The 12,242-nt window shown below is 35.8% G+C and overlaps 1 protein-coding gene across 1 annotated transcript in view; it reads right to left on the bottom strand.

Moving 5' to 3' along the window:
* Positions 1 to 12,242, bottom strand: part of CTTNBP2 (cortactin binding protein 2) — a 404,880-nt gene that overhangs the window by 210,275 nt on the left and 182,363 nt on the right.

Genomic DNA, 12,242 nt, shown 5'->3' with positions numbered 1-12,242 from the left:
ACAAAAAATCGGAAATATAGACACATAAATATACACACACCATATTATGTATTGAGTTAATCCAAATCATTGGCCTCAAACAGAAGGCTTCTGGGAAACCAGGAGAAGACCTTCCAAAAGGGCGTTAGACACAAACAGAAGGCTTCTGGGAAACCAGGAGAAGACCTTCCAAAAGGGCGTTAGACACAAACAGAAGGCTTCTGGGAAACCAGGAGAAGACCTTCCAAAAGGGCGTTAGAAATAGACGAGGGACAAGAGGGGGACATAGAATACAGTCAGCCAAACAGAAAGAGGTTGAATTAATAAGACTTAAGAAGGAAATAATTAACCTTTCAGATGTTGATTTAAGTAATGATGATATTAGACTATTAAGTAAGGGTCTCAATTTTGCGCCTAAGTCCAAGCCTAATAAATTCAAAGTATATATGGATATACAAAAGTTTGTGCGTAAGTTAACCTTGAAAAGGTACTTTTTGAAAGATAAAGCAAATCGAGACCAAACTAATAAGATATATCTAGAAAGTAAAGACCTGGAAACACTGAGAATTTTAAAGGATCTCGAACATACCCCTTATTCTAATGATGTAGATCTAGGGCCAGATACTGAAACTGAGAGTCTAGATCTTTCTGGATTATCTGAATATGAAGAAGCAAGGCCAATACGCCATACGAATTTTAAAGGAAAATCATTATTTTACCCGGTAAATACACAAACAAATTGGTTTGTGATGAATTGAATGCCGAACTCTCTAAATGTAAAGTTAATAAGTTCAATGATAATCTTAATTGGAAAGAGAGGAAGGCTCTTGAATCATTAAAAACCAATAGGGATATAGTCCTGAGATCAGCCGATAAGGGGGGCGGACTGGTCATCCAGAATAGAGTTGAGTATGTTGCTGAAGCACATAGGCTTTTAGGGGATCATCTTGTATATAAGAGATTAGATAGAGACCCTACCATTGATTTTCAGAAAGAGTTAAATTGTTTGGTTATGACAGCTAAAGATAAAGAGGTTCTCACTAGTGATGAGGTCAACTACATTATACAAAGAACTCCAAAGGTGACCACGTTTTACCACTTGCCAAAAGTGCATAAATGCTTAATTAACCCCCCAGGGAGGCCCATCATCTCGGGGATTGGGTCCATTTGTTGTAATCTATCTAACTATGTTGACCATTATCTACAACCACTTGTAAAGAAAACAAAAGCCTATCTAAAAGACACTAGTGAGGTTATTAGCATCTTTGAAGGGATAGAATGGGAGGATGATTATTGGTGGGCTACTTTTGATGTGTCATCATTGTACACTAACATTACACATGAGAAAGGTGTTCTATCCATTAAACAGGCTTTTATGTATTATGATATTCCGGATGTACATTTACAGTTTATTTTGGATTCTATTGTGTTTATTCTTTCTCACAATTATTTTGAGTTTGAAAATTCATTTTATTTACAGCTCAAAGGGACGGCAATGGGGACCACCTTTGACCCCTCTTATGCCAACATTTTTATGGATAATTTTGAGAAAGATTGCATATGGAATAACAACCCCTTTAGCGGTAATATCATTAAGTATTACAGATATATAGATGACGTTATTATTTTATGGAAAGGCACATCAGTATCTTTAACACAGTTTACAGAGTATATAAATAGGAATGCCTTTGATCTGGAATTTACAGGTACTAGCTCTCAGGAGAAGATTATTTTCCTTGATATCTGCCTTATGAAGAATCCCCTAGATAACAAGGTGATCGTTAAAAATCAGAGGAAAAATGTGGACAGGAATAGCTTTGTGGATGCTAAGAGTGGCCATCTAAGGAACTGGAAGACTAACATTCCTGTAAGCCAGTACACTAGAATTAGAAGAAACTGTACATTGCTAAGTGACTTTGAACAAGAGGCAAAATAATTAGATAATACATTTTTATCTAAGGGATATGATACTAGTCTTCTCACTACAGCTAAACAAAGAGCTAGGAAGATGGATAGAGTAAAACTTATTAGAAATAAGAATACTCCAAAGCCCAATAAGTCTGGGGACAATGAAGTACGTTTTATTACAACTTACAATGAAGGAGCCCGAGTGATTAAGAAAGTAATGAGGAAACATTGGGGTATTTTAAAATCTGACCCCATCTTGGGTGAGATGATAGGAGATAAACCACTCATTACCTTTAGAAAAAATAGGAATTTAAAGAATCATTTGGCACCCAGCAAGTTAAAAAAGTTAGAGGCTGGGCCAAGTAAGATTAATGAGAAGGGAGGTACACTTCATAATTGGTTATCCCTACCTATGGGCACATATAAATGTAATAAAGGGAAATGTAATATGTGCTCGCATGTAAAAAGAGGCAATGAGTTTGCAAATTCTGAGGGGACAAAACACTTTGAGATCAGATATAGATGTAACTGTGAGACCACATATACTGTATACCTATTGAGGTGTAAATGTGAGTTGCTCTATGTAGGGCGCACTAAAAGAAAGACAAGAACCAGGTTTAATGAACATCTATATAATATAAAGAATGGTCTAAATAAACATAGTGTTCCAAATCACTTTTCATTAGTCCATGGGAATGATCCTAGGGGCCTTGAGATACAGATTATTGATTGGATACCCCCTGATAATAAAAATAGACTGAGAGCATTGAGACAAAGAGAAACAGAATGGATATATAAGCTGAAAACCTTGGATCCACATGGATTAAATATTGACTTGGATGTTCAGGCCTTTTTGTGATCTCTTTGTCATGATGCATTCTGTCCTAATGGTCTATTTTATCTTATTTTATCCTATTTCACTCTGTTTTGTCATGTTATCCTTGCATGTTGATTAATTATGGGCCTTTCTGTTTTATCTCGTTTCAGGACATCACTTTTGAAATATAAGTGTTTACCTGTATATGTATGTGTAGGTGTGTATGCACGTGTGTATATGTGTACATGCATATATGTGCAGTTACACATTGCAAGATATGTATGCATAGTGTGTGCACGTGTATGCGTGTATATATGTATATGCGTGGATATCCATATGGACCTTTTGTGGATATTATGTATAGTAAATCCTTTGAGTCCTCTTTTATTCCCCTTTTTTTTATATAATTAAAAATTTTTGTATTATTTTTAACTATTGCTATCAATTTTTAGGATGAGATTATTTTTAACATATACGAATTTCATTAATTCAGATGTATAGATATCATTATAGTGTATAGATATTTTTTTAGTGTCTGTTTATATTTGTATTATCATATTGTATATGCTTATTATCAATTGTTTTTAATATGATGTATTTTATTATGTACCATGATGTAATTTCATTATATATTTTATTAGTTATTTTATAATATGAACATGATTGCGATGTGAACATGATTGTTATGTCACTTGAATCAAATTAGTTCTTTCTAATATCATTATTAATATTATGATTGTGCAACACGGTTAACTTTTATAATGTATGTGAGCCCAATTGCATAGATTGTATATGTCTTACCAAAATGATGTTTGTTGTGATATGGGTGTGTAAGGATAATTAGCCTTGCATTGGTTAATATTTAGACCAATAAGATTTTACCATCTACTAGAAATAGTGACACACACTCCTACTGAATATTCTGCTCTTGAAAAAGCCCGGGCGTACTCCGGGGGAAACGCGTTGAGCTATACTGGTCAAGTCTGCTGTCAGAGAAGGTGCCCTGCTGCTGGAGGCTGAATTCGGGAGGAGAACATCCCCTGTCAGTACTATCGGCTAGCCGTGGTGATCTGGATTGGCAGACCGAGACCCCATATGTTCACAACATAATTTGTGAAATGTCTGATTGCACTTACTGTTTGTAAGTAGTACTTGTATTGCACTGTTTTATCTGTTTATAAAACTGCCTTGAATCGTGTCCTTTTGCGCTGCTCTCTTCTATTCAGATCGATTGACTACTTTTCTACTTCCGGTGTGGGGAGAAACACACAGGGACAGAGAGAGGCGGCAGTTGGACTGTTTGGGAGCGAAAGAAGCAACACTTGGAATTCATTTTATGCGTCTACATTTGTATGTGTTTTTCCCTCCAGATAACCAGGAGGCAACAGAGCAGTAAGACTGTTTTGTTTTTATTTATTTAAATTAGCGCTGCTTACAAAATCTGCCAATATCACCTCAAAGAGTGTCTGCATATTAGATGTCATTAACTGACATGATGACGATGATTGTTGAGACCTTATATGGAGTAATTAGTTGAAAGCAGCCATATCAATATTTGCATTTAAGCCGCCAGGAGACAAGGTGCACAGTTTCCAAATCCAGAAAGTCTCCCTTTGTCTTAAATGCAGATATCTGTTCCTACCCCATTTGGGGTTCACTTGTTCTAAAGGAAAAATACTAAACAAATTGGATGTGCCTGTATGGCAATGATTGGCATGTCTAGGGACACTGTGGTTGGCAATGTTTTTACTGATAGTTCTTAGATGTTCACCCCATCTTTTTTTGAGAGGTCTCGAGGTTCTTCCCACGTATTGAACCCCACAATTACATTCTAACAAATAGACTACGAATGCTGAATCACACGTAAAATGTGTTTTGATATGAAATTTTTCCTTACTTACATGAGATACAAATTCAGTTCTCTTATTGTTGGTGTATTGACACAATCCAAAATTGGCCCTATTGCATTTGAAAAAACCTGGTTTACCTAGAAACCCATTGCCTATTTGACTTGTTTTTTTTGCCAGTCAGAACCCTTTTCTTCATTACAATCTTACTGGGAGCTAGTAGATTTTTTAATGTGGGAGCACGTCTAAAAGTACAAACGGGCGAATTCCCTATACTCTCCCTCAGCAGAGGGTCCACTGTCAGGATGTGCCAGTGTTTGTCTAAAATATTTTTAATTTTATTATGGTTGTTATTAAATTGTGTTATAAATCTGACCTTCTCATTCAACTTAACAGGTCCCCTAGTTGATGTAATCTCCTTATTTTTGACAAAGAAATCCTCTCTGCATTTATTTCTAGGTCTCATGTAGCTATTATTAATTAGATCTAGGGGGTAGTGTTTCTCAATAAACCTTTCTTTTAGTATACTTGCCTGCATGTCATAAGTTTCTAAATCTGTGCAATTCCTGCGAATTCTACAAAATTGATTGTAGGGGATATTTTTCTTCCAAGGTAAGTGGTGGTTGCTGTTATAGTTTAAATAACTATTTGCATCCACCAACTTAAAAAAAGTTTTGGTAGAGATATTACCTAAGGTATCCCATGTTAGTATTAGGTCCAAAAATTCTATGCTGTTAGCATCCAATTTAGAAGTGAACTCAAGGCCCAATGTATTCCTATTAAGACTGTCAATGAAATTCTGAGCTACTAAGATGTCCCCCTCCCAAATAAACAGGAGATCATCTATAAAACGGCCATAGAAGACCAGGTTCGCCCCATACGAGGAAGGATAGATGTAATGTTCCTCGAAGAATCCCATAAAGAGATTAGCAAAACTAGGGGCGAACCTAGTCCCCATGGCCATTCCCTTAATCTGCAAATAAACTTTCTCTTGGTATACAAAATAATTGTGTTCTAATACGAAGGATATACATTCCAATAAAAAATCCCTTTGTTTGACTGGCATGTAGATGTCTCTCTTTAAATAGTATTCAATAGCTTGAATTCCCAGATGGTGAGCAATGTTGGAGTATAAAGCAGAGACATCACAGGTCAGCCAGACCAGGTCTCTCCCTTCTTTTTTAATGTTGGATAGCTTATATATTAAATCTGGCGTATCCTTAATATAGGATTTTAAGGTAATCACAGATTTTTTTAAAAAAGAATCGACATATTCAGATAAATTGCATGTTAAGTTGTCAATTCCTGATATGATGGACCTCCCTGGAGGATCCACCAAACTTTTGTGGATCTTGGGGAGGTGATAGTAATATGCCAGGTTAGGTGCATATGGTATTAAATAATCTCTCTCTTTCTTTGTGAGTATTCCCTCTAACCAGCCTGAATCAACCATTTTGATCAGATTTGTAAGAAATTTAGCTGTGGGATTGAATGTTAATAATCTATAATACTCAGTGTCTAAAAGTATACGATCAGCTTCTTTGATGTAATCTTGGATGTTCTGTATTATTATCCCCCCTCCCTTGTCCGCCTGTCTTATCGCCAGATTTTTGTTTGCTGCCAGTCTAGATAAAGCTGTTAATTCATAAGCATTTAAATTGGGATTTTTTATATTCTTTTCAGAAAGTTTACTGAATTCTTCCAAGACCAGAGTTTGAAATATTTCTAAACTGGTTCCTGTACATGGGGGATTGAAATTTGATTTGGGGATCTTCAAAAGACCTTAATTAAGTTTGAGTCAAGTACAGACTATGCTAAATTGACCCAAGAAGTACAGGATAAATCTGATGTTTTCCAAAAGAAAATTGTATCAACTAAAATAAAAAAACTAGCAAGGGATGAACAAGATTATTTAGAGGATAGAGTATATGACTCACACTCTAATAATAAAGCAGAGGAATCTGACAATCAGGTGTCTACATCCAATGCAGCAGGGGTAAATACCTGGGTTCAAGTAGACTATAGGAAACCCAAGGACAAAAAGAAAAATGTCCAATTTAGGAATATTAATTTTAATAGAGATAGGAAGAACTCTGCTAATAATAGCAATCATTCATCTAATCAATGGAATCAGACTTCCTATCAGGATAGAACTGGGGCTGGCAATTACAAACATATGCCTAATAGTAATTATAACAATGATTGGAGACATTGGTCCAATAGGGATCATCATAACGAATATGGTCACCATCATTCTAGACCCCAACATTTTCCAGATAACTCAAGAGATCACAGCACTTACATGTCTAGGAACAATCATCCCAATGAGGTTAGGAGTCATATAGAGAACAACAGTAATTATACACAGAGACATGAGAGAGAATATACTAATAGCCCGCAGGTTTTTCAGCAGGCCCAGAGAACAACATACAATTCCCCGCATGTGAGACACACACCGATACGATTAAAACAACTAGAGAGAGGTCCAGAAAGAGAGCATTTAATAACCACTCCGAAAAAAAGATCATACGCCAACGTGGCAGCAGAGGGAGAGCTAAGTCATCCCAAAAGGAGAAATTTAAACAAATGAGGGAGAACATCTTTAATCTATCAGATCATTTCTTGACTAATGAGGAGGTGGGAGTTCTAAATAGGGGTCTCTCTTTTTGCCCTTCCAAAAACCATAATTTGTTTGAATTATTTGTAGACCTTAACAAATTTGTGCGTAAGTTGTCAATTCAACGTTATTTCTGTGACAAAAAACTTAAAGGCACAGGTCATGCACCAATTCTAACAAATGAAATGGCAGAAAGGCCCTTAACAGATATTATATACTTTGAGCCTGAGACATTATGTGAGGAATTATTTGACAATTATCTACACTCAGATTTGATCCCCAAATCAAATTTCAATCCCCCATGTACAGGAACCAGTTTAGAAATATTTCAAACTCTGGTCTTGGAAGAATTCAGTAAACTTTCTGAAAAGAATATAAAAAATCCCAATTTAAATGCTTATGAATTAACAGCTTTATCTAGACTGGCAGCAAACAAAAATCTGGCGATAAGACAGGCGGACAAGGGAGGGGGGATAATAATACAGAACATCCAAGATTACATCAAAGAAGCTGATCGTATACTTTTAGACACTGAGTATTATAGATTATTAACATTCAATCCCACAGCTAAATTTCTTACAAATCTGATCAAAATGGTTGATTCAGGCTGGTTAGAGGGAATACTCACAAAGAAAGAGAGAGATTATTTAATACCATATGCACCTAACCTGGCATATTACTATCACCTCCCCAAGATCCACAAAAGTTTGGTGGATCCTCCAGGGAGGCCCATCATATCAGGAATTGACAACTTAACATGCAATTTATCTGAATATGTTGATTCTTTTTTAAAAAAAATCTGTGATTACCTTAAAATCCTATATTAAGGATACGCCAGATTTAATATATAAGCTATCCAACATTAAAAAAGAAGGGAGAGACCTGGTCTGGCTGACCTGTGATGTCTCTGCTTTATACTCCAACATTGCTCACCATCTGGGAATTCAAGCTATTGAATACTATTTAAAGAGAGACATCTACATGCCAGTCAAACAAAGGGATTTTTTATTGGAATGTATATCCTTCGTATTAGAACACAATTATTTTGTATACCAAGAGAAATTTTATTTGCAGATTAAGGGAACGGCCATGGGGACTAGGTTCGCCCCTAGTTTTGCTAATCTCTTTATGGGATTCTTCGAGGAACATTACATCTATCCTTCCTCGTATGGGGCGAACCTGGTCTTCTATGGCCGTTTTATAGATGATCTCCTGTTTATTTGGGAGGGGGACATCTTAGTAGCTCAGAATTTCATTGACAGTCTTAATAGGAATACATTGGGCCTTGAGTTCACTTCTAAATTGGATGCTAACAGCATAGAATTTTTGGACCTAATACTAACATGGGATACCTTAGGTAATATCTCTACCAAAACTTTTTTTAAGTCGGTGGATGCAAATAGTTATTTAAACTATAACAGCAACCACCACTTACCTTGGAAGAAAAATATCCCCTACAATCAATTTTGTAGAATTCGCAGGAATTGCACAGATTTAGAAACTTATGACATGCAGGCAAGTATACTAAAAGAAAGGTTTATTGAGAAACACTACCCCCTAGATCTAATTAATAATAGCTACATGAGACCTAGAAATAAATGCAGAGAGGATTTCTTTGTCAAAAATAAGGAGATTACATCAACCAGGGGACCTGTTAAGGTGAATGAGAAGGTCAGATTTATAACACAATTTAATAACAACCATAATAAAATTAAAAATATTTTAGGCAAACACTGGCACATCCTGACAGGGGACCCTCTGCTGAGGGAGAGTATAGGGAATTCGCCCGTTTGTACTTTTAGACGTGCTCCCACATTAAAAAATCTTCTAGCTCCCAGTAAGATTGTAATGAAGAAAAGGGTTCTGACTGGCAAAAAAACAAGTCAAATAGGCAATGGGTTTCTAGGTAAACCAGGTTTTTTCAAATGCAATAGGGCCAATTGTGGATTGTGTCAATACACCAACAATAAGAGAACTGAATTTGTATCTCATGTAAGTAAGGAAAAATTTCATATCAAAACACATTTTACGTGTGATTCAGCATTCGTAATCTATTTGTTAGAATGTAATTGTGGGGTTCAATACGTGGGAAGAACCTCGAGACCTCTCAAAAAAAGATGGGGTGAACATCTAAGAAATATCAGTAAAAACATTGCCAACCACAGTGTCCCTAGACATGCCAATCATTGCCATACAGGCACATCCAATTTGTTTAGTATTTTTCCTTTAGAACAAGTGAACCTCAAATGGGGTAGGAACAGATATCTGCATTTAAGACAAAGGGAGACTTTCTGGATTTGGAAACTGCGCACCTTGTCTCCTGGCGGCTTAAATGCAAATATCGATATGGCTGCTTTCAACTAATTACTCCATATATGGTCTCAACAATCATCGTCATCATGTCAGTTAATGACATCTAATATGCAGACACTCTTTGAGGCCAATGATTTGGATTAACTCAATACATAATATGGTGTGTGTATATTTATGTGTCTATATTTCCGATTTTTTGTAAACCTATCCCTTTGTAAGGCCATTAGTGAGTTTACACACACTGTTGGTCCTTTATAAGGTAGACAGGAGGCTCAACCTCCAAATATAGTTATATCTGTATAGATGTAGGTACCCTTGATATGCAGAGGGTACAGTCATTGATGACTGTGATAAATTGATAATCATATAGCCTATATGTAATTTATTCCAGATCTCACATTAACATCAGTCTGTGGGTTGAGCTTGTGACCACTCTGTTTTCTATATCCATTTACATTGGTGTAATCCCGATCTATATTCCTCACTACCATATTGATACCTTTTTGGTTATTCATAATATTAGTGTTCCACCTAATCTACAAGATATGTGTAAGCTATGTAGTCCGTGTAACAACAGGATTAAGTATTAACACTGTAGCCCTTGGACCCCATTAACGGGGTCTCTACATCAGCCATAAGCTGTTTATTAGCACGTTGTTGAAACGGGTATCTAGTTCTACACTGACATGTAGTAGTTGAGGTTTTATAGGGATTATAATTTTAAGAATATTTTTAATACTAATAACATGGTAGTCCATTTGCACCCCTCTAAGAGGACGAAACTTGCATTTTTTACCAATAATATATAGTATAAATATATATTATCATTTTTTATTATCAGTTTTATCGTATATGATGTTTAAGTGACATGCAAAGTTATATACTTGCATGCAATGTATTGAATTCAGATGGCTTTTAGATGCAGCCATATTATCGTTTTTATGGTTATTTCATATTTATTTTTATTTTTATGTTTATTTTCATTTTTATCAATTTGTACTATATGATATGCTTTCACAAAGTAATTGGTTTTTTTAAGTAATGTTTTATATGTACTTTGCTATATAGTTTAATACAACAGTAGGTATGTCCGATCTGGTAGTTTTAATATATCTTATTAGACACTCTAACCATAGTTAATTTGGGCCGATTTTGGCTCTATACTACACTGCAAACAACATCTTAACCGGGAGTACTTAATAGAGAGGTGCGGTTTATTGTAAGCACCGTATTGGTTATTTGTGTACACCCATGATATACGAACTAGAGAGGTGTGTTTCATTACAAGCACCTCATTGGTCAAGTGACTGAAACGAAACTCCCATTGTTCGGACACACCTACGTACATGCGCAGTGTGTATTAGAAGACGCCGTATAGAGATGTATAAGTTCGTGGCTGTTTGTGATTTTATTATACACTTTTGCACCTGAGGAAACGGTCACGTACAGACCGAGAAACGTTGTGCCTAATAAAGTCTTATTTATTTTATTAAGATTTTAGCCACAAACTTTTATTCTTAACTGGTAAACCTGATTTTACCACAACATCACCCACTTTCGAGTTGTCTTGCTATTTGACTCTTTACCGGTGAGCACTGACCGCATTTCTGTATCCTGAGCTGGCCACAGGTTTGTCAGTTTGTAACACAGTTTGGAGCTGAGACCAACATCGGAGCCATTACAGCCGGTATATACGAGCGGATTCATCCTACCACATTGGAGTGGGAGTTAGCTGGACGACTCTGAGGGTCCAGGAGGCTCTTGTGACACTTATCAAGTGTCTGAAATCCTGTGAGTATTACTGACTTACATGTATTGCGTGTCCTACCCCATTGATTTCTGCACTATGTTGGCGCCTTCTTTTATCTCACTATCTATCTAGTTACTCGCCCTGGGTCACCAACAGGAATCGTTTGAAGAAGCTGCTTGCCACCTGACATTTGGATATTATCCATTTTACTATCGAATATAATAGGACTATTTGTTTGAGACTGTCTCATCTATATACTACAACAACATTGTCCACCATATGACTCTTACTTTGTTTTTCATTGCCATTTATAACTTATTCGTTAATGAATTTTCTATAACTTATTTTTATTTCTTATATTAAGTGTTCTTTGATAGTCACTTAGTTTAGCTATTATTATTTTTGTTATATATACAATAGTCATTTGACCGTTGGCGCACTGATTACTTTTTTTATTTTTGTATGTAGCAAGGTAAGCTTTGAGAAGTCTACAGTGTGCATTTCAAGTTCTGAGCTAAATTACATGAAAAAGGGGCAAAATAAATAATGAAAGTATATGTCAAAGTTGTTTTCTTAAAGGGACAGTATACACTCGTTTTCATATAACTGCATGTAATAGACACTACTATAAAGAATAAGATGCACAGATACTGATATAAAAATCCAGTATAAAATGGTTTAAAAACTTACTTAGAAGCTTTCAGTTTAGCTCTGTTGAAAAGGTAGTTGGAAAGCCCACTGCAAGTGGGAAATAAGACACTCCCCCCTCCCCCTTCTTTTGCATATGAAAAGACCCTTTACACAAACAGGAGCAAGCTGGAGAAGGTAGCTGACGGTATCCACATAAAACTTTGGGGCTTGGTTAGGAGTCTGAAAATCAGGGCAATGATATTTAAAAATAAGCAAAATTATACATTTTTTAAAAAAACAAACTTTATGGGCTTTATAAACAGCTCATCTACAAAACATTTATGCAAAGAAAAAATGAGTGTATAATGGCCCTTTAACTAA

This window comes from Bombina bombina, chromosome 6 (assembly GCF_027579735.1).
Source record: "Bombina bombina isolate aBomBom1 chromosome 6, aBomBom1.pri, whole genome shotgun sequence".
NCBI classification, from domain to species: domain Eukaryota; kingdom Metazoa; phylum Chordata; class Amphibia; order Anura; family Bombinatoridae; genus Bombina; species Bombina bombina.
Note: the sequence above shows the minus strand (reverse complement) of the source record. Positions and strands in the feature narration are given on the sequence as shown.